The sequence below is a fragment of the Lithobates pipiens genome, unplaced genomic scaffold, assembly GCF_037356315.1.
Source record: "Lithobates pipiens isolate NorthernLeopardFrog02 unplaced genomic scaffold, aLitPip1_a1.2 Scaffold_19, whole genome shotgun sequence".
Lineage (NCBI taxonomy): Eukaryota > Metazoa > Chordata > Amphibia > Anura > Ranidae > Lithobates > Lithobates pipiens.
Window position 1 is genome coordinate 568,235,969 of NW_027507764.1, and position 24,840 is coordinate 568,260,808.

The following is a 24,840-nucleotide window of genomic DNA, read 5'->3' on the forward strand; positions in this document are numbered from 1 at the left end:
GGGGTGATGCTTGAGGAAGATACTACAGTGAAGATTGGAAGAGCTCGAGGGTGGCAGTGAATCATCTAATCTACTGAGAGAGACCGGAAGCTCAGTGGGCTGAAGAACTACAAGAAGTGATTGTAGTGGAAGTGAATGAACTGTGTTAGAAACTGTTAAAGACTGTTGCCATAGGAGACTGCATTCCTATGACATGGCACAATTACAACCCCCCTGGCGGCTTGGCACTACCACCCCCCTGGGCATGCCGGTGATCTGGCACTTACCCGATCTATGTGGTGGGCTGTGGTGTCCTCCAGCACAATCCTTGCAGGTGGCGGGGTGCAGGCGGCAGCTGCGGTGTCCACTCCTCCAGCGGCTTCCTCCACTGCGTGTCTCCTCTCTCTTCCACCTAAATGCTAGGCATCCAATAGGATCCCCTTGAGGCTTTGGCCAATCGGGAAACAGGTCTCATGACCTGCCTCTTCCGCCCGCCCACCCAGGCCACGTCATTCATTCACAGTCCTCTGTGAATGTAAAACTACAAATCCCTACAGCCTTTGCGGCTGTCGGCTTGTAGTTCTCAACGAACTACCACAGAGCTGTTGAGAGCAGTGGTAGTTCATTCTTTCTTCCTGTCAGTGAGTATCAGCTTGCCCGTACGAGGTACGAGCAAACAGATGCACTGACAGGTCTACAGGAGACATGCATGGTACCAGCCATCTGCTGATCACTGCCGCAATGCTTCACAGGCTCCCAAAACAAAAACAAACAATTATAAATGCATATTTTTTTACCAGCAAAAAAAATGTGCATTTATTATTTTTTGTTCAAAGGCGAACTTATTCTTTAATGAGCAAAGTGAGTGATCAGTACCGATTACCCACTGTGTTCACTATGTTTACTATGCTCCAGTCTGTGATGCTGCCACCGCAAAAAGTAAAAAAAAACCCAGCAAAAACACCCCCATCTGGTGAAGGCCTTTAACCACTTGCCGACCAGCCGCCGTCATTATATTGCGGCAGCTCGGCACAATTCCGCGAACCATCGTAGCTATATGCTGGTCCCTTTAAGCAGGATAGGAGGTGCGTGTGTGCCCGCTGCACAGTGGGTTGCCGATGTTCATGACCGGCGGTCGTGATGACCGCCGGCCACGAGTGATCGCGAGCACGAGAAGCAGAACAGGGACGTGTGTGCATAAACACACAAATTCCTGTTCTGTGAGGAGAGGAGAGGAGAGAGAGATTGTGAGTTCCTACTAGCTGGGAACCACAATCTGTCATCCCCTATAGTCAGTCCCCTCCCCTCACAGTTAGAACACACAGTCAAGGCACACATTTAACCCCTTGATCACCCCCTAGTGTTAACCCCTTCCCTGCCAGTGACATTTACACAGTAATCAGTGCATTTTTATAGCACTAATCACTGTAAATGCCAATGGTCCCAAAAATGTGTCAGAAGTGTCCAATGTGTCTGCCATAATGTCGCAGTCCCGATAAAAAACGCAGATCGCCTCCATCACTAGTAAAAATAATAATAATAATAATAAAAATGCCACAAAACTATCCTCTATTTTGTAGACGCCATAACTTTTTCGCAAACCAATCAATATACGCTTTTTGTGATTTTTATTACCAAAAATATGTAGAAGAATACATATCGGCCTAAACTGGGAAAACAATTAGTTTTTTTTTAAAGAAATAAAAAATTGGGGATATTTATTGCGGCAAAAAGTACAAAATATAGTTTTTTTTTTGTTAATAGCGCAAAAAATAAAAACCACAGAGGTGATCAAATACCACCAAAAGAAATCTCTATTTGTGGGAAAAAAAGGATGTAAATTTTGTTTGGGTACAGCGTCGCACGCCCGCGCAAATTGTCAGTTAAATTGATGCAGTGCCGAATCGCAAAAAATGGCCTGGTCGTTGAGCAGCCAATTCTTCCGGGGCTGAAGTGGTTAATAAGCCAGCTGTGACTGTAGAAGGAGGGGATTTCAAGTCCTAACTCTGCAGTGGATTGAGAGGGGCACTGCCAGGAAGGAAGCCCAGGAGCCCACAGAGGGGGAAGTCTCTGGACTGAAGCGGAATATTGCAGCAAAAGCTGTTTTTTTTTTTATTTGAACTTTTAATCAGCTATTGATTTTTATCTTTTTGTTGTTGTTGGAGTTCTGCTTTAACTAGCATCTTAAAGAAGAATCATGCACTTGGTGCATTACAGCTATGTAAGTGCATGAGGACCTCTCAATTATCACCCAGAGCAGCTGGTCTCAACACAAGCCCTTACGGTCAGCATGCCCAACCTGTGGCTGGACGGCTGCATGTGACCCTTTGGCACTTTTTGTGTAGCCCTTGAGGCTTCTAATCTGTCTTTCCATATTGTCCTTCTATAGCAGTGAATTTTAGCATGTAATATGTCTCCAGTCTCTGAAATTCTCCAGAAGAATGTCCATAGTCTCTGGCCATCTCTTGTATCATGTCCACACTCTCTGACCATCTCTTGTATCATGTCCACAGTCTATGACCATCTCTTGTATCATATCAACAGTCTCTGACCATCTCTTGTATCGTGTCCCCATTCTTTGAGAATCTCTTGTATCATGTCTGCAGTCTCTGACCATCTCTTGTATCATATCCGCAGTTTCTGATCGTCTCTTGTATCATGTTTGCAGTCTCTGACCATCTCTTGGATCATGTCCGCAATATCTAAACATCTCTTGTATAATTTCTGCAGTCTCTGACCACCTCTTGTATTGTGTCCGTAGTCTTTGATAATCTCTTGTATCATGTCTGCTGTCTCTGACCATCTCTTGGATCATGTCTGCAGTCTCTGACCATCTCTTGTATCATATCCGCAGTCTCTGACCATCTCTTGTATCATATCCGCAGTTTTTGATCCTCTCTTGGATAATGTCGGCAGTCTCTAACCATCTCTTGTATCATTTATGCAGTCACTGACCATCTCTTGTATCATATTCACAGTCTCTGACCATCGCTTGTATCATATTCACAGTCTCTGACCATCTCTTGGATCATGTCTGCAGTCTCTAACCATCTCTTGTATCATATCTGCAGTCTTTGACCATCTCGTGGATCACATCCACAGTCTCTGACCATCTCTTGGATCAATTCTGCAGTCTTTGACCATCTGCCGTATTATGTCTGCAGTCTCTGACCGTCTCTTTTATCATGTCCGCAGTCCCTGACCATCTCTTTTATCATGTCTGTAGTCTCTGACCATCTCTCGTATCATGTCCGCAGTCTCTAAACATTTCTTGTATCATATCTTGTCTCTGCCCATCACTTGGATAATGTTCAGTCTCTAACCATCTCTTGTATCATTTCTGCAGTCTCTGACCATCTCTTCTATAATGTCCACAGTCTCTCACCATCTCCTATATCATATTCATAGTCTCTGACCATCTCTTGGATCATATCTGCAGTCTCTGACCATCTCTTGGATCATGTCCACAGTCTCTGACCATCTCTGTATTATATCCACAGTCTCTAACCATCTTCTGTATCATGCCCACAGTCTTTGACTATATCCCGTTGTGAGTATGCTGTCCCTGACAGTGAATATCCACAACATTTTATGTGTGGCCCTTTGGTGCTGTCAATGGCCACTTCTGAGCCCCCCCCCCCCCCCCCATCAAGAAAGTTGACCACTACTGCCCTAAAAAGTGGCACAAGCGTAAAGTAAATCTTTTTTTTATTAATTTTGTTGAGTGTCACCTTTATTATATTTCACCACTAGGCTGTGCTGTTGTACCTTTATTGGCCTGGTCCTCCTATGCTGCTTATCTCATTGTCAATATGTTAATACCACTAAAAAAGCCAGGGGGTGAACATGGGTGGGTTAAGCTGGATTACAATGAATATTTTCAACGAGCTAATCAACTAATGTCATGGCAACAAACAATTAAAGTCATTTCTCGTTGACTAGGAGTTGAATGCATATCAGTGCCCAGGCAGCTGCTAATCAGTGCCAATGAAAAATGCCTGCTGGTGCCAGTGCCACCAGTGATGCATATCAGTGATATCTATCAGTGCCAGCTATCAGTGCCCATTAATGCCACCTCAATGCACATCAGTACCCATCAGTGCCGCCTATGAGTGCCCATCACTACCCAGTAGTGCTGTCTATCAGTGCCACCCATAAGTACCCATTAGTGCAGCCTTTCTGTGCACATCAGTGTCGCCTATCAGTGCCCATTAGTGCCTACCAGGGCCGGGACAAGGGGTGGGCAGGAGGGACGGCTGCTCTGGGCACTGTGGTATCATGTGAGGTGGGTGGCACTACATGGAAATTGGGGGGGAGGGGATTTGTGTTGGAAAGGAGAATTTGGGGGGAGCAGCAGGGAGTAAGTATTGTTCTAGGAGGGGAATTGGGGGTATGCTAAAATTTAAGGGGAGAAGGAATGGGGGGAAGAAGATTTGTGCTAGGAGGGATGATTGGGGCGCTTTGTGCTGGAAGGATGGATTTGTAGTGGGGTTATTGGGAGGGGCAATTTTAGGGGTAGATAATATGTGCTAGGAGGAGTGATTTTTTGTGGGGGGGGCACTTGAATTGGGGGGATATGGGGAGTAAGATTTGTGCTGGGAGGGGGGATTTCAGCAGGGGAAGAGATTTGCACTGGGAGGAGGGGGAACTTATGCTTGGGGGGGTGAAAATTTTTAGTGCTCAGTTTTTTTGTTTTTTTTTTGGGGGGGGGGGGATTTTTGATGACACATAATGCTCATACACATTGGGGGCTGGGGGGGGGGCGCAGTTTGGTGTGTTTGCCCTGGGCTCTGGATGACCTTGTCCCAGGACTGGTGCCCACCAGTGCCACCTATGAGTGCTCATCAGTGCCGCCTATCAATGTCACCCCTCTGCTCTCTACTCCAGTCAGCCTGTTCTTTTTCAGTCCTTGATCAGGAGACATGATTGGTTCCCTGTGCTGACTCCCCCTGAGTCTGAGTGCTGTTGTGATGACTGATCATTGTACCACCAGCCCCCCCCACTGGTACCATGTGATCGGTGTGACCAATCACAGCAATGATATGACAATTGTAACCAATGGATGGCTTTCTTTCATGCAATTCATTGTATACAATTGTGTTGCTAGCTCCGATTGGTCAAAATGATCACATGGTACAGACAGGGCCAATTACAGACCACGTGTACCATGTGATTAGCTGTGGCCAATCACAGCAAATCACAATACACACTGAATGAATCAATTTCATTCAGTAAAAAATGGTTGCGTTTAACAGTGAAATTATAAGCAAAAAAATCCAAATAAAAATCCTGATCACTTCCCCAGAGTAGTACAATGTTACTATGGTAACATTATATTGCTCTGGCCACAGTGGGGTTGATTTACTAAAATGGTAGAGTGCAAAATCTGGAACAGCTGTGCTTGGTAGCCAATCAGCTTCTAACTTCAGCTTGTTCAAATAAGCTTTGACAAAAAAAAAACTGTAAGCTGATTGGTTGGCGCCAGATTTTGCACTCTTCAGTTTTAGCAAATCGATCCATTGTATTAAAAAAAAAAATCATAAAAGAGCGGGGAAAATGTAATAAATAAATAAAAAAGAAATAATGTAAAAAAAATTACTTGGATGAAACGTGACTGGCCTGCACAGAGTCCTGATCTCAACCTGATGGAACACCTTTGGGATAAATTGAAGTGGAAACTGCGAGCCAGGCCTTTTTTCTGTTACTGTTCCTCCACCCCAAACTCGCTCATTCATGTCTTTATGGACCTTGCTTGGTACACTGGTGCGCAGTCATGTTGGAACAATAAGGGGCCATCCCCAAACTGTTCCCACAAAATTGGAAGTATGAAATTGTCCAATACGTCTTGGTATGCTGACGCCTTAAGAGTTCCCTTCACTGGAACTAAGGGGCCAAGCCCAACCCCTGAAAAACAATCCCACACCGTAATCCTCCCTCCACCAAATGATTTGGACCAGTACACAAAGCAAGGTCCATAAAGACATGGATGAGCAAGTTTGGGGTGGAGGAGTTTGACTGGCCTGCACAGAGTCCTGACCTCAACCTGATAGAACACCTTTGGGATGAATTAGAGCGGAGACTGGGAGCCAGGCCTTCTTATCCAACATCAGTTCCTGACCTCACAAATGTGCTTCTGGACTCAATATTGAACCCCTCGGACTAAGACTGGGATGCATTAAAGTTCATGTTTGTGTAAAGGCAGGCGGTCCGCCCCTCCCTCCAGCACACAGTAGGATCGCCACTTGTCCGGGTATGACCCGGACAGTTCGGGTTTTTAATCATGTGCCCGGTTTTCAGACTGCCCACCTGAAAACCCAGACACTTTATTCAGAATGGACTGCAGTTCCCCAAGTAACTGAGTACCACAACCTCCAAGTGCATGTGTGCGCATGGCTCATGACCCCATACACGGACAGGAGAGGAGAGATAGCTCCTCCTCCTCCCACCCTTACCCCTCTGTCTGCACACTCCAATCAACCGGCATTCTGTGCCTCAGGAAATGGATAGATGAGCTGGAAATTTGAAGCTCAGCAGCTGGCCTAGGGTACCTAGGGTCTCCAGCGCCCTTGGCGAGAATCTGTATCGGCGCATATAAACATAGTAGTCAGATGAGATTTAGGATAAACATGTAGGTTTTATATTTTTTCTAATATAACTCATTTTACATTTTTAAAGGTGCTAAATATAATAACAGATAAGAATCTGTATTAATATTATGCTTATGCTTCATATTGTGCTTAGCATGGCCATCTAAAATTTCAATGTGACCTCATATGAGAAGAGGTCTGTGGTGTGCGCTGGGAAGGGAACAGAGTCATGTTTGTGCTTATTACAATGCATCACACTATTCAACTTTTTCTTTTTTTCATTTTGCAGCTTTTTAAAATATAACAAAACTGACATATCATTCCTATTTATGCACCGCTGTACACAGTGTTGTAGTGCGCCAAAAACAGTATAGTAATAAAAAACATCCTACTTGTTTTCACTTCAGTGGTGTGAACTGAACACACGGCACACAAAGCAAATTGCCCCGTCTATCCGCTACACATCATAGCTCAACGCAGGGTGGTGTGAATGGGCTTGGCTGGCACTATTGCTTGCGTGGGTGCCTCTCTGCATGCTCTTGCGCATCGGACAGCCCATTCATTATAATGCACTCCCCAAAACTGTTCTAAAAACATGCTGCATAGAACCGCATTCTGCTGCAGCACCATTCAGTTTAGGATGTGTGTTTGCAGATGCATTGGGGGTGCCATTGTCAATGAGTGGCACCCCCCACTCAAGTGCAGTTCATTTCCCTGTGTGTTGGGAAAGCATTCGATTTTGTTGGCTTTCTCAGCACACGTAGATGTCGATCTAGAATGAATGTTCTATTTAAACCAATAGGTTCCTGGGAATGTCTTGTGCTCTATACAATCAGCAGCACCACAAAACCTGCCACTGTTATTGAACCATCACCTGTTCATAATCTCCTGACAGGGTATGAGTATTAGTGTGACGGATGCCAAACAATCCAGAATAGGCTACCATTTAAAAAAAAAAAAAAAAATCTTATTTACCCAAATTAAATAAAAAGTGGAATGCTTTTAGATTGTAAGCTCTTCTGAGCAGGGCCCTCCTAATCCTCTTGTATGTTATTGTATTATAAATGTATTGTCTCCCTTTTATTTTCTAAAGTGCTGCGTAAATTATTGGTGCTATATAAATTCTGTATAATAATAATTAGGGATGAGCCGAACACCCCCCTGTTCGGTTCGCACCAGAACCTGCGAACAGACCTAAACTTCATGTGAACTTTAGAACCCTATTAAAGTCTATGGGACTCGAACGTTTCAAAATCTTAAGTGCTCATTTTAAAGGGTAATATGCAGGTTACTGTCCTAAAAAGTGTTTGGGGACCCGGGTCCTGCCCCAGGGGACATGGATCAATGCAAAAAAAAGTTTTAAAAACGGACGTTTTTTCAGGAGCAGTGATTTTAATAATGATTAAAGTGAAACAATAAAAGTGTAATATTCCTTTAAATTTCGTAGCTGGGGGGTATCTATAGTATGCCTGTGAAGGGGCGCATGTTTCTGGTGCTTAGAACTGTCCCTGCACAAAGTGTCATTTGTGCAGGAAAAAAAAGTCTTTTAAAATCACTTGCGGCTAAATTGTCGGGTCTCCGTAATACAGAGAACACTCAATGAGTGTTCTCTGTATTAGCCGACAATTCATTCATTCATTGATTAAAAAAAAAAAAAAAAGCGTGGGGGTTCCCCTAAATTCAATTACCAGGCCCTTCAGGTCTGACATGGATATTAAGGGGAACCCCGTGTCAAATTAAAAAAAAAAATTGACGTGGGGGTCCCCCCAAATATCCATACCAGACCCTTCAGGTCTGATATGGATATTAAGGGGAACCCCGCATCAAATTTAAGAAAAAAATTGACGTGGGGGTCCCCCTAAAAATCCATATCAGACCCTTTATCCGAGCACGCAACCTGGCAGGCCGCAGGAAAAGAGGGGGGGAAGAGAGAGCGGCCCCCCCTCCCTCCTGAACCGTACCAGGCCACATACCCTCAACATTGGGAGGATGCTTTGGGGGTCTGTGACCCCTCAAAGCACCTTGTCCCTATGTTGATAAGGACAAGGGCCTCATCCTCACAACCCTGGCCGTTGGTTGTGAGGGTCTGCGGGCGGGGGGCTTATCAGAATCTGGAAGCCCTCTTTAACAAGGGGACCCCCAGATCCCGGCCCCCCCCTGTTTGAAATGGTAAGGGGGTACAAAAGTACCCCTACCATTTCACAAAGAAAGTGTCAAAATGGTTAAATAAGACAAACACACTTTTGAAAAATTCCTTTATTAAAAATGAAAAAAATAAAAAAAAGATTCCAGCGGTGCTAATCCATTCTTGCTATCCAGCGACGGATCTCTGGGGTCCAGCGATGGATGATCATAGCCAGCGACGGGGGATCTCTCAGTCCAGCGCTGTCCATACCTCCTTCTTCTGTCTCCACTGCGGAGACACTGCAGAGAGCCGAGCGCTGACGTTTCTTATATTAGGAGGGCGGGGCCACCCGTCACCTGACCCCGCCCCTCTGACACTGGAGAGGGAAGCCAGGGGTTCCCCAGTGATGTGTGGGTGACCCCGCCCCCTCTGATGTAACGCAGGTTTCCGTTACATCAGAGGGGGCGGGGTCACCCACACGTCACTGGGGAACCCCTGGCTCCCTTCACCAGCGTCAGAGGGGGCGGGGTCAGGTGACGGGTGGCCCCGCCTTCCTAATATAAGAAACGTCAGCGCTGGGCTCTCTGCAGTGTCTCCGCACTGGAGACAGAAGAAGGATGTATGGACAGCGCTGGACTGAGAGATCCCTCGTCGCTGGATATGATCATCCATCGCTGGACCCCGGAGATCCGTCGCTGGATAGCAAGAGTGGATTAGCACCGCTGGAATCTTTTTTTTATTTTTAATAAAGGAATTTTTCAAAAGTGTGTTTGTCTTATTTAACCATTTTGACACTTTCTTTGTGAAATGGTAGGGGTACTTTTGTACCCCCTTACCATTTCAAACAGGGGGGTGGCCGGGATCTGGGGGTTCCCTTGTTAAAGGGGGCTTCCAGATTCTGATAAGCCCCCCGCCCGCAGACCCTCACAACCAACGGCCAGGGTTGTGAGGATGAGGCCCTTGTCCTTATCAACATGGGGACAAGGTGCTTTGAGGGGTCACAGACCCCCAAAGCATCCTCCCAATGTTGAGGGTATGTGGCCTGGTACGGTTCAGGAGGGAGGGGGGGCGCTCTCTCGTCCCCCCTCTTTTCCTGCGGCCTGCCAGGTTGCGTGCTCGGATAAAGGGTCTGATATGGATTTTTAGGGGGACCCCCACGTCAATTTTTTTTTTTATTTGACACGGGGTTCCCCTTAATATCCATGTCAGACCTGAAGGGCCTGGTAATTGAATTTAGGGGAACCCCCATGCTTTTTTTTTTTTTTTAAATCAATGAATGAATGAATTGTCGGCTAATACAGAGAACACTCATTGAGTGTTCTCTGTATTACGGAGACCCGACAATTTAGCCGCAAGTGATTTTAAAAGACTTTTTTTCCTGCACAAATGACACTTTGTGCAGGGACAGTTCTAAGCACCAGAAACATGCGCCCCTTCACAGGCATACTATAGATACCCCCCAGCTACGAAATTTAAAGGAATATTACACTTTTATTGTTTCACTTTAATCATTATTAAAATCAGTGCTCCTGAAAAAACGTCCGTTTTTAAAACTTTTTTTTGCATTGATCCATGTCCCCTGGGGCAGGACCCGGGTCCCCAAACACTTTTTAGGACAGTAACCTGCATATTACCCTTTAAAATTAGCACTTTAGATTTCTCCCATAGACTTGTATAGGGTGTTCCGGCTTTTCGAATTTGCTGCGAACAGCCCAAATTGTTCACTGTTCGCTGAACAGGCGAACAGGCAATGTTCGAGTAGAACATGAGTTCGACTCGAACTCGAAGCTCATCCCTAATAATAATAATAATAATAATAATAATAATAATAATAATAAATGTTCTAGTACAGGGGTAGGCAACATTTTGAGCACAGCGTGCCGAAAAATGTTTTCAAAGAAATTGAGAGTGCCGATTTTATAACAAAAAAAAGTCAACTTCACATTCTCAATCATAAACTTTATTTTTCATAAAGTAAATGCTGTAAACTACTTTAGTAGTGAGAAATTAACATCCTGCACTCTCACGTCTCAAATCAGCTGTACCTCCTTTCTCCCTTGCTCATCTGCCCCACCACTGTACACCCCTGCTCATGTGTTCCACCAATGTACCTCCTTTCTCCTCTGCCCCACCGATGTAACCCCTGCTTTAGCCACATCGGTTGTTATCCCTGGAAGGCCAATCGCCCGCTCTAAACAATGGTACTGGGATGATGCCTGCAGCTGTGGGCATCATCCCGGTATAACCCCCGAAAGCCGAGGCCGCACATCTGCGTACGTTCGGCGGGAAGGGGTTAAATCATTACGTTCCATTTGTTTAGATACGGCATTCGTTATTTCGGATAATTCGTAACTTCAGATAAATTCGTATTCGTTACGTTCCCTAACAGCCAGATTTGAAAGGAAATTCCAATAGCTATAATTTAATAGTTAGTAATAGTTATTATTAGTTAGTCATTATTCCCGATTTTCGAATTTCAGATTTTCGAATTTCAGACTTTCGTTCTTTCAGATTTTCGTGCTTTCAAATTTTCAAATTTCAGATTTTCGAATTTCAGATTTGGCGATTTCAACTTTAAAATTTTCGGAAAAATGTGTTAAACTGGTTTACCTATAATTTAGTAGTTAGAGTTATTATTTCAGATTTTTGAATTTTCTAATTTTCTGATTTTCGAATGTCGAATTTTTATGAATTCATTTAAAATAACAAATTTCAATCATAATGAATCACCTGAAAAACAAAACAAAAAAAAACAAAAAAACAAACACATGAGCAGTACTCATGTCTAGTTAGTTCACTAAGATAAGGTGGACTCAAATGTAAGGGGTGCCCTGAGGACTCTGATGTAAGGGGGGCTTTAGGAACACACATTTAAGTGGGAATGCAGGGAACTCTAACGTAAGTGGGAGGTTTGGTAAGCAGAAACCCCCTTACATCAGAGCTCCCCTTTACACCAGAGACCCCAGAGTTTGCTCTTAAATAAAAAAATTACGTGTGCTGCTAAAGTGTTCGGGTTTGGCTTGAAGAAAAGACGGCAACCCCAGCACACAGTGACATACTATGTATATTTCTCTAGGCTACTTTGTAGATGAGGTGTGTCCATTATTGCGCAGAGTATTGCAATAAGCGCTGGAAGCTTTTTGGATGTAGTAATACAGCTTTACTTTCATGGAGAAATATATTACATGTCTTACAGCATGGAGAAACATGAACAGGAACAAGGAGCATCCAAGTACATACACTGAACATAGACACAACATCCTGTGATCACATTACCATAGAATAACACACCATAATCAGCACAAGGGTACAAGAGAACTCATATAAATTATTATCTAACTGGTATGTTACTCCGGTTAAGGTGCACAAATGGTACCCAGCTTCCTCGGATTCCTGTTGGAGATGTGGTGTGGGCAGGGGAGATCTGCTACACATTTGGTGGGACTGCCCACACATAACTGCATTTTGGGACGAAGTCAGAGAGTTGACTCGGAACATTACGGATACTCAAATTAACCTTACACCCGCTTGTTGCCTCTTGCATATCACGGAGGTCACCCTAGCTAGATACAAGAGTTCTTTAACTAAGCATCTCTTAAATGCGGCTAAGATGTTGATCCCTAAGTATTGGAAAAGCACTTCCACACCCTCGATTAGAGAATGGCTATTCATGGTAAATTACACTTTCCAGCTTGAAGACACATTGGCCATAGCTAATGAGTCTGCAGATAAGTTCCACAAAACGTGGGCTCCTTGGATTGAATTCAAATTCTCTGATAGGTACAAGCGGCTGACAACCGGGTGAGCTCTGGGCTTTGGCCCAGTATGGTGTCTCTGTTCTCCTTGACATTACCTGACGAGGTAGCGGTTGGTCGTCCCTGCCCATTGCCCTTGACCCCGGGTGCCCGGCTAGCAAGCCCTAGTGACCCCTGCGCGTGGGAGGGGGCTATGTATATATATTTTTTTTTTTTCTCTCCCTCCCCCCGCTCTCCCTCTTTCTCCCCTCTCTCTGTCTTCCTTCTCTCTTTTCTAGCTGTTACAATTCTTCTAGCATTTCCTCGCCATTTTAATATGAACAGATCTTAGGCCTTAGATGGCTCATTATCTACCCTTTGTGAGGTTGTACATGATCTGGACGAGTGATTCATCTATACTGTTACTAAGGTGGATTTTTTTTGCTTTTTTTTTTATTTATTTTTTATGATCTGTACTGTTTGTAATTGTATCTGGAACCTTGTAACTCCTCTTGTTTGTGTTCTTTCACTTTGTATTTCTACTTGAGTAATAAAAATTTCTATTGGAAAAAAAAAAAGAATAACACACCATAACACTGCAGTGCCACCTGCTGGATAGAAAGGTATAATATTTTATATGTGAATGAAAGGGGAAAACACTACGCTAAACCATCAACATATAATATCAAACATATGTGAAATATGTACTACCTAATGTGTAAATACACACGATAAAGCAGCTAACAAACAAACAAAGTCCATATACAAATACAAAAATTAAGTGTAACGCTAAAAAAGGTGAAATAATGCAAAAAACAACAATTCCTTGATCGTGTAAACAAAGGAAAACAACAGCAGTGACTATAAATCCAAAATAAATTTCCACTAATATCTATCCCCTTAACCACTTCGCACCCGCTCTATAGCCAAAAGGCTACAGAGCGGATGTTGACTGCCGGGAGGCTGTCCCTGGACGTCCTCCTGTTTACTTCCCTAATGCGTGCCGCTGCGGGCGCGCATCGGGGTAGTTCTGTGTTGGCCGTGTCCCTCGGATACAGCCAATCACAAATCGTGCTAAATGGCCAATCACATCGGCCATTTAGCACTCGATCGGGCTATCCAATGAGAGGTGATCTCATATGTAAACATATGAGATCATCTCTCATCACCGGCTCCCCTCCTCACACAGAGACAGCGTGTGAGGAGGGAGAGCTTCCGTGCTGCAGCTACAGCGTCTGTGACAGTGAGTGTACACACACACACACACACACACACACAGTAAAACACACACACACACACACACACACACACACACACACACACAGTAAAACACACACACACACACACACACACACACACACACACACACACACACACACACACACACACACACACAGTAAAACACAAACAAACACACACACACACACAGTAAAACACACACACATGCCTACCTGTCCCCAGTGCCACCTATCAGTGCCATCTGTCCCCTGTGCCACCTATCAGTGCCATCTGTCCCCTGTGCAACCTGTCCCCAGTGCCACCTATCAGTGCCATCTGTCCCCAGTGCCACCTGTCAGTGCCACCTATCAATGCCACCTGTCCCCAATGCCACCTAACAGTGCCATCTGTTCCCAGTATCACCTGTCCCCAGTGCCACCTATCCGTGCCACCTGTCCCCAGTGCCACGTGCCACCTTTCCCCACTGCTACCTTTCCTCAGTGCCATGTGCCACCTGTCCCCAGTGCCACGTGTCCCCAGTGCCGCTCGTCCCTAGTGCCACGTGTCCCCAGTGCCACCTGTCCCTAGTGCCATGTATCCCCAGTGCCACCTGTCAGTGTCACATGTCATCAGTGCCACATATCAGTGCCACCTGTCAGTGTCACGTGTCATCAGTGCCACGTATTAGTGCCATCTGTCATCAGTGTTAGGTGTCATCAGTGCCATGTATTAGTGCCATCTGTCATCAGTGCCACGTATTAGTGCCATCTGTCATCAGTGCCACATCAGTGTCACGTGTCATCAGTGCCACAGATTAGTTCCATTTGTCATCGGTGTCAAGTGTCATCAGTGCCACGTATTAGTGGCATCTGTTGTCAGTGTCACGTGCCATCAGTGCCATGTATCAGTGCCATCTGCTATCCGTGCCATGTCAGTGTCACGTGTCATTGTCCTGGTGCTCCAGGGCCTTCAAAAGTGTAATAGGTAGTCAACAAGTTAGATGTGTAATTTATGTTCCTAGAACACATGACGGCGCTCCCTGCATATTGGGCCTCTCTAAGTGGACAGGCTGTGAAAAAGTCCCACACATGTGGTATCGTAATACTCAGGAGGAGTAGCAGAATTTAATTTGGATTGTCATTTGTGGTATACACGTGCCATGTGAGAGAAATAACCTATAAAAATGACAATTTTGGGGGAAAAAAAATAAAAAACAAAAAAATATTCATTTTGCAAAGAAAAAAAGGGTCATTTGGGGGGTATTTGTACTTTCCTGGCTTGTTCGGGTCGCAAGAAATGAGAAAGTCCCACACATGTGGTATCGTAATACTCAGGAGGAGTAGCAGAATTTAATTTGGATTGTCATTTGTGGTATACACGTGCCATGTGAGAGAAATAACCTATAAAAATGACAATTTTGGGGGAAAAAAAATAAAAAACAAAAAAATATTCATTTTGCAAAGAAAAAAAGGGTCATTTGGGGGGTATTTGTACTTTCCTGGCTTGTTCGGGTCGCAAGAAATGAGAAAGTCCCACACATGTGGTATCGTAATACTCAGGAGGAGTAGCAGAATTTAATTTGGATTGTCATTTGTGGTATACACGTGCCATGTGAGAGAAATAACCTATAAAAATGACAATTTTGGGGGAAAAAAAATAAAAAACAAAAAAATATTCATTTTGCAAAGAAAAAAAGGGTCATTTGGGGGGTATTTGTACTTTCCTGGCTTGTTCGGGTCGCAAGAAATGAGAAAGGCAACCAACGGATGTGATCAATTTTGTATGATTCGCACCACAGCTTGTAGACTCTATAACTTTCACAAAGACCAAATAATATCCACTAATTTGGGTTATTTTTTTTACCAAAGATATGTAGCAGTATAAATTGTGGCCAAAATTTATGAAGAAAAATTAATAATTTGCATAATTTTTTTTTTTTTTCATTTATAGAGCACAAAATAGAAAACCCCAGAGGTGATCAAATACCACCAAAAGAAAGCTCTATTTGTGGGAAAAAAAATCATTTGGTTACAGTGCTGCATGACTGAGTAATTGCCATTCAAAATGTGAGAGCACCGAAAGCTGAAAATTGGTCTGGGCAGGAAGGGTTGTTTAAGTGCCCAGTAGGCAAGTGGTTAAGAGGGCTTTATCTTCCAGCCCTTGTTGGCAAACACAATGGCTCCTACATCAGACTGTTAATGGCATACAGACAAGAGGATGGGTACTCCTACCATGAGCGGTGGACACAAATACCATACGGTAATGCGTCTTACGAGCCTGTGAGGCTATAATAGCCAAGGATGATGGATGCCAAACTTGATAGTATCCCCCAAGGTGTAGATAGGATCCACGTCTGTTAAGGTCAAGGTCCACGGTCCCAAGCTGGCGGCTCCAAGGCAGATGGACAACCGAAATCGGTCTCTCAGAAATTAGACCAAGGAAGTTCCTCAGATACCAAGCATGAGGGAATAAAAGAATATGGAGGCACTCCACATTGTAAAAATCAACCAATGAAGGTTTATTAAAGTTTTTTTTTAAAAACACCATAAAAATAATGGTACAACATAAATACCATTCTGGGGCGGTCTGACTCACATGGTGATTCCAGCTTTTTACCTGCACACCTTGTGGATCACTTAGAATTGAAGTGTTTATTAGGTAAATTTGACCTCATTTTTTCACCAACGATTTATGCTGCACTTTCATTCTATCCACCCCACTCTCCTTGGTTAACCACTTCAGCCCCGGACCATTTTGCTGGCTAAAGACCAGACCACTTTTTGCGATTCGGCACTGCGTTGCTTTAACTGACAATTGCGCGGTCATGCGACGTGGTTCCCTAACAAAATTGATGTACTTTTTTCCCACAAATAGAGCTTTCTTTTGGTGGTATTTGATCACCCCTGCGGCTTTCATTTTTTGCGCTATAAACAAAAATAAAGCGCCAATTTTGAGAAAAACGCATAATTTTTTTTCTTTTTGTTATAATAAATATCCCCCAAAAATATATATAAAAAACATTTTTTCCCTCAGTTTAGGCCAATACGTATTCTTCTAAATATTTTTGGTGAAAAAAAATCGCAATAAGCGTTTATTGATTGGTTTGCGCAAAAGTTATATCGTTTACAAAATAAGGGATCGTTTTGTGGCATTTTTATTATTATTATTTTTTTTTTTACTAGTAATGGCGGCGATCAGCGATTTTTATTGAAACTGCGACATTATGGCGGACACATCGGACATTTTTGACACATTTTTGGGACCATTGTCATTTATACAGCAATCACTGCTATTTAAATGCAGTGATTCCTGTGTAAATGACACTGGCAGTGAAGGGGTTAACCAGTGGGTGGCAGTGTAGGGGTTAAGTTTTCCTAGGGGTGTGTTACTAACTGTTGGGGGCTGGGCTTTCATTTAGTGAACACTGATCTCTGCTCCAATCCCGCGGACTCGATCGGGTCTTGACCAGCACGCGAGCGCGCCGGCGGCGGCGGCGCGCTCGCGATGGCAGGGCTGCATTAAAGATTGGACGTACCTGTACGCCAATATGCCTGCCCATGCCATTCTGCCGACGTTCATCTGTGTGCGGTGGTCGGGAACTGGTTAATATGGTTTCTTAATATTCTTAATCTTCTATGTATTTCACCTCTTCCTTATCTTTATTTTTTACTCTCACTAACCGGGCTTAACTATACACTCATTAGCATCTCATTACCCTATCCTTCACCAAGTTTAGGACATATGACCCATTGTACCACATAACATGAGTTTCCAATCTATTTTATAATCTCACTTTTGTTTTTAGCACTCATGGTCATTTTTGACCATTATCTTTCGGCATTTCCTTCCTTGGAAACCATCCTTGTTGAGTACTGGTCTGTCATTACCACCTCAGCTCCCACCATTTATACCGCTAAGGGTCTTCTGATCCATGTTGGCACATCACTGCTTAGGCATAGACAATGTAAGTACTTTTGAGAGTGGTTTTGAAGGGTTTATCCTAGGCAAGATTATCTCTAATGACTTTATTTTATTTTAACCTACTTCCGTGAGGGGTTCAGACCTTACAGATATTCTTCTTACTATTATACTACAGCATTCCGTTTTCCATGTGCATGCTCCTGAACAGTGGATGAATCCACGAAATGCATAGAGCTATTATATGCCATGTTTTTATGCCAACTATATGTTTTATTTACTTAATGATCACCTGTAATATGTGATTTGTATTATTAATGGTTAATTGTTATTGCTGTATGTTTATCCTTTGAACAAAATATATTGGTTTTCTTGGTGTACTCATAATTACCCTCATGTAACTTATCACCGACTTCCAATAAATTTAAACTTTTTACACCTGCCTGCTTCATTTAAAGTCCCAACCCCCAGTCCTCCTGTTTGTTTCAATTGCAGGGTGGAAGCGACGTCAAAACGTCACCTCCGCCCATAGCTCTTAGACCCCTTTCACACTGGGGCGTTTTTCAGGCGTTTTTCACGCGCTTTAGCGTTAAAAATAGCGCCTGTAAAGCGCTTGAAAGAAGCCTCATCTGCAGTCCCAATGTGAAATGTCAGCGCCTGAAAAAAACGCTCGTAAAGCGCCGCTTAAACTAGCAGCGCTTTACCAGCGTTTTTTGAGCGTTAATGGGGCGCTTTTAACCCCTGCTAGTGGCCAAATAAAGGGTTAAAAGTGCCCACAAAACGCTGCTGCCAGTAGCGTTTTTCAGGCGTTTTTCGGGCGTTTTACAAGCACTTCCCATTGATTTCAATGGGAAGGGGCGTTTTAGGAGCGTTGTATTCACCGCTCCAAAAGCGCTGCAAAGAAGCTGCTTGCAGGACTTTTTTTGACGCTCTGCCAGCGCAGCGCCTCAGTGTGAAAGCACTCGGGCTTTTACATTGGGATTGCAGTTGCAGCTTCTTTCAGGCGCTTTTTTTAACGCTAAAGCGCCTGAAAAAGCCCCAGTGTGAAAGGGATCTTGGTGTGAAAGCACTCGGGCTTTTACATTGGGATTGCAGTTGCAGCTTCTTTCAGGCGTATTTTTTAACGCTAAAGCGCATGAAAAACGCCTGAAAAACGCCCCAGTGTGAAAGGGGTGTTAAAGGGCCATTTTTTGTATTTTTTAAAATGACAAATATTTTTTTTTATTGCATTTTATTGTAAATATGAGATCTGGGGTCCTTTTGACCCCAGATCTCACATTTAAGAGGTATTGCCATGCTTTTTTCTATTACAAGGGATGTAATCCCTTCCTTGTAATAGGAATAAAAGTGGCACCATTTTTTTTAAAAGAACAGTGTAAAAATAAAAAGGTAAAATAAATAAGAAAAAAAAAAATGTAAACATGCCCCGTCTCGCCAAGCTTGCGCGCAGAAGCGAACGCATATGTGAGTAGTGCCCGCATATAAAAACGGTGTTCAAACCACACATGTGAGATATTGCCGCGATCAGTAGAGCGAGAGCAATAATTCTAGCCCTAGACTTCCTCTGTAACTCAAAACCTGCAGAATTTTTTAAACGTCGCCTATGAGATTTGGATAATGTTTGGGGGTTCTAAGTAATTTTCTAGCAAAAAAAAGAGTTTTTAATTTGTAAAGAACAAATCTCAGAAAGAGGCTCGGTCCTTAAGTGGTTAAGTCACACCAATGATACCGATGATGTCTACATGCTACCAACAGCAGATCATCAGCCTATTGTCCTGATAAGTATTTTCATTAATGAAGGTAATATATTTAAGGACGGTGACCCAGACAAGGCACGCATCATGTGCGTGACCTCTGCTTTGTTCTTGAAGTTGAATCTGAGAACATCCCTTTGTTGTTGTGCAATGGGTCCACCAAGAACAAGTAACCTGACCTGTTCCATGAATATTTCATACATAAAAAAATATGATAAATATTTGATTTGGTGCTTCTCTGTCTTTAACTAAATAACCTGAGGTCACTGATCTTTAGATTTTTCATCTCCGGTATTTTGTTTCAAGGGTTGTTGAATAAATACTTCAGTATGAGATAGATTTAGTTATAATGCCTTGGAGTAATACACATTATTTAAGGTTTTTCCTACTTTAACTAATATTTCGCACCTGCTTGGCACTCCTGTAGGGTAGCGTTTAAAGGAAATTTAGAGCACAAGTCCAGCTTAGGTGGTACATCAAAATGTGCAAGCCCCAGCTCTGGCATTGTCCCTCACAGACTCACTGATGCAGTCATGTGGTACTGCTTATTTTTTTATTTAAATGATGATGTCCAACATGTTGGAGAGGGGAGGAAGCCATTGGATCAGTATGACAGCCATGCAACTTATATTTTTAAAAGAAGAAGTCCACAATGATAATCATATTTCTCTCTCTAAAGGTTTCGTCCAAAGGTCCCCCATCTTCTGCAACCCCCTTATAAATCATTGTATTGACTGTGTGGCCTCAAGGCCAATAACAACTTGAATTTCAGTAGGCATTAATTATAGAAAATGGGGTGTGTTTTGTTATTGAAATAAATGGTTAACTAATTTAGGACATCTCATAAAAATAAAACACTTCAAAGCACACCCCTTCCCCGGGAGTCGCTGTGTATATACCGCAGCTCTAGCAGCTTCTGCTGTCAAAAAATCTGTCTGATACAGTGTGCATCAACCATCAGATGCCTAGCACATTCCTGGTGAAGACTGGAATTTCGTGGAGACCTCTATAGCACCTCCCGCCTAACACTCATTAAGGTGGAGACAGACGCAAACGTGAAAAATAAAAAATGCTAATTTTAAAGGCTTATATGCAAGTTATTGCCACAAAACGTGTTTAGGGACCTGGGTCCTGCCCCAGGGGACATGTATCAATGCAAAAACAAAAGTTTTAAAAACTTGCGTTTTTTCAGGAGCAGTGATTTTTCTAAAGTGTTCCTAAATGTCTTGCAGCACAATTTTGTGGGTCAGATGGTAGATGCACCAACTAGAAATAAAGCGTTACTGGAGCTACTGATTACCAACAATATTTGGTAATTATTACCAACAATACAGACCTGATCATGGATGTGGAAATACGGGGCAATTTAGGTAACAGCGATCACATGTCAATTGGCTTCAGTATAAATCACACAAACAGGAAACATAAGGGGAATACAAAGACACTGACTTTCAAAAGAGCCAACTTCCTTAAACTACAAACTTTGCTAGAAGGCATACATTGGGCTAAAATCTTAGGAACAAAGAACAAGCTCCCCTGAACCTGTCCTGGTGCCAAACTCACACAGGTACTCATTGATGGTCCTCTGCTGTGTGTGCAGCCGCTGCAGCATTGCCAACATTGAGTTCCACCTGGTGGGCATGCCACAAATGAAGCGATTCTTGGGCAGGTTGCATTTCCTTAGAATGTCAGCCAGCTGAGCACTGGCATTATATGACTGGCGGAAATGACCAGAGACTTTCCTGGCCTACCTCAGGAGAGCCTGTAAGCCCGGGATACCTGCTCAAGAACTGCTGCACCACCAAATTCAGGACGTGAACCAAACAGGGAACATGGGCCAAGTGTCCCTGTCAGAGGGCGGAGAGGAGTATGTGCCATTGTCACATACAACCATTCCTGTCTGAAGCTGGTGTGGCGTCAACCACCTCTGAGCCTGCCCTTGCAGAGCTGACAGAATCTCTGCCCCAGTGTGGCTCCTGTCCCCTAAGCAGACCAACTCAAGCACCGCATGGCATCTTTTTGCCTGAGTGCTTGCACATTTTGGTGGCAGAACAAGCGCCAACAATACTGAACCCTGTCCTGCATCCTTCCCAGCTGCCAACAGAGTTACCCAGTGAGCTGTGAAAGAAAGGTAACGTCCCTGTCGATGCCTGCTGGACCATGAGCCAGCAGTAATATGCATCTTACTGTTGACCGCCCTGTCCAATGAGGCCAAGACATTGCCTTCCACATGCTGGTAGAGGGCCGGAATGTCAGCAGTTGCAGTTCTAGCAATTTGGCCAAGCTAGCATTCAGACGCTGAGCATGTGGATGGCTGGGACTGATTTCTTTTGACGGTTTAGCAACTGGGGTAGGGAAATTTGCCTGCTAAAATCAGATGTTGGTGTACTGCTAGCAGATTGGCCGCAAGTACTTGGGACACCTATTTCTATACCTTCATTCCTCTTGCAGGTTTCTGAGAGGACTGGAGGTATAGTGGGGTTGGAGATCCCAGCTAATGAGGAGGAAAGGAGAGGTTTGCCTTGTTCTTTGATGTGGGTCTTTTAAGTGCTGTTAGTGTATAAATGAGTAAATACTATGCCGCGCTATAAATATGATCTCATCAAAAATATAAAAACATGTAAAAGGTAATAGGATCAATATACGAGACAGCAGCTAAAATCAGAACTAATTGTAAAATAAATGAATTGAAAAGTGCTGTGCTATGTAATATGCATTATACACCCAATAATTGGATAACAAATGTGTATATAACATAGAAACACACACATATTGACCAATGGTGAAGTGCCAGTAAATAATAATAATAATAAAAAAAAAATATATATATATATATGGGATTGGAGACTCAAATGCACAGTAAGTATATAGTGCTCATGTGAAAAAAAACATATAGATTCGTAAAAAAAAATACACACACACATATATATATATATATATATACATAGCAAGTAATAAAGTGATCATGTGCAAACAGAATGTCCTGCTGTGCTTCTAATCAATACGCAGGGTAGTCCATGCAATCACGAAACAGCTTGGTGTTGTGATATGGCTGAACCAGAGTGACTCCATCTTTAATGGTTCATATAAGATTAACTTGGGTTGACCTACTAGTTAGTTTAAACTATGTATTTGCAGACTGTAGCAGTTTCCCTATAAAGCATACATATAAGAAAATATAGCTTGCATAAGCAGTTTTATTCTGTACTGTCTAAATAAAGAAATTGTGTCACAATATGTCTAGGCCACATAACTCATGACTGTGACTCATGAAAGCAGATGACATAATTAATGATATGTACTGATATGTAATGATATGTAATGTACACCTCTGTATTAACCACACCCATGTTTTATGCAATGATTGGCTGATAAGGGTGCATATAAAATGTAGACCCTCCCACAATAAACCAGACAACCCCTGAACTTTAATCTTGACTTATCTCTTCTTGTGTTTGGCAAGATGTTGTCTCCTTAATACTGCAGTGTTAAGTAAAGGGTTTTGTGAGTATTGTAATTGCGTTAATTATACCTCTAGCTGGTCTTTGTCAGGTATATAGAAATACCATTTTAATCACAACACTTGGTAGGTGTTCAAATGTGCCAAGGTGTCCTCCCTCCAGTGATCCTCTAGGTAGCGAACGCTCACCTTAGAGCGTGCGACTTAGCTTAAGCCAAGTCTAAAAACGCATTTGAACCTCCTCTGGGCTCAGAAGGGATAAACTGCATCCAGGAATCCTCAGTGAAATACCTCAGTTTATGCAAAACTAAAAGCGCTTGATAGTGTAGTAGGTTTAAACAATTTAACCACTTGACCACTGGGCACTTAAACACCCTTAATAACCAGACCAATTTTCAGCTTTCGGTGCTCTCACATTTTGAATGACAATTACTCAGTCATGCAACACTGGACCTATATGAAATTTTTGTCCTTTTTATCACACAAATGGAGCTTTCTTTTGGTGGTATTTAATCACCGCTGGGTTTTTTATTTTTTGTGCTATAAAAGAAAAAATACAGAAAATTCTGTAAAAAAATGAATTTTTCTTTGTTTCTGTTATAAAATTTAGCAGATTAGTAATTTTTTCTTCATAAATTTTGGCCAAAATTTATACTACTACATATCTTTGGTAAAAATAAGTACAAATTGGTGGATATTATTTGGTCTTTGTGAAAGTTATAGAGTCCACAAGCTATGGTGCCAATATCTGAAAATTGATCACACCTGAAGTACTGACGGCCTATTTCAATTCTTGAGACCCTAACATGCCAGAAAAGTACAAATACCCCCCAAATGACCCCTTTTTGGAAAGAAGACATTCCAAGGTATTTAGTAAGAGGCATGATGAGTTTTTTGAAGTTGTCATTTTTTCCCACAATTCTTTGCAAAATCAAGATTTTTTTTACTTTTTTTTTTTTTCACAAAATTGTCATATTATCAGTTTATTTCTCACACACAGCATATGCATACCACAAATTACATCCCAAAACACATTCTGCTATTACTCCCGAGTACGGCGATACCACATGTGTGAGACTTTTACACAGTGTGGCCACATACAGAGGCCTAACATGCAGGGAGCGCCATCAGGTGTTCTGGAGCACCCAGGACAATTCTGACATTTCTCTCCTACATGTAAAAATCATCATTTATTTGCTAGAAAATTACATAGAATCCCAAAACATTATATATGTTTTTTTAGCAAACACCCTGGAGAATACAATGGTGGTTGTTGCAAATTTTTATCTCGCACGGTATTTGCGCAGCAATTTTTTTAATGCTTTTTTTTGGAAAAAAAAACAGTTTTGTGCTTAAAAAAAAAAAACACAGTAAAGTTAGCCCAATTTTTGCATAATGTGAAAGATGAAGTTACACCGAGTAAATAGATACTTAACATGTCACTCGTGGAATGGTGCCAAACGTCGCTATTTAAAAATCCCCATAGGCGACGATTTAATTTTTTTTACTGGTTATATGTTTTGAGTTACAGAGGAGGTCTAGGACTAGAATTATTGCTCTCGCTCTAACGTTCGCAGTGATACCTCACATGTGTGGTTTGAACACCATTTTCATACGTGGGTGGGACTTACGTATGCGTTCGCTTCTGCATGCGAGCACATGGGGACAGGGGCGCTTTAAAAAAAAAAAAAAAAATGTTATTGTTCATTTTACTTTATTTATTTTAGTTTGACATTTTTTTCCCCAAAAATAAATTTTTTGATCACTTTTATTCCTATTACAAGGAATGTAAACATCCCTTGTAATAGGAATATGGCATGACAGGTCCTCTTTACAGTGAGATATGGGGTCAATAAGACCCCACATCTCACCTCTAAGCTGGGAAGCCTGAAAAAATAAAAAAAAGATTCTGGCTTTGATCGTATTGGCGAGTCGGTAGAAGCACCGGAGGGCGGCGGGAGGGGTATGGCTGGGTATCTCCGAATATGGCTGGGTATCTCAGAGTATGGCGTTGCAGAGTATTGTGTTGCAGAGCATTGCAGGATATTGGCGGGTGTTGCAGAGC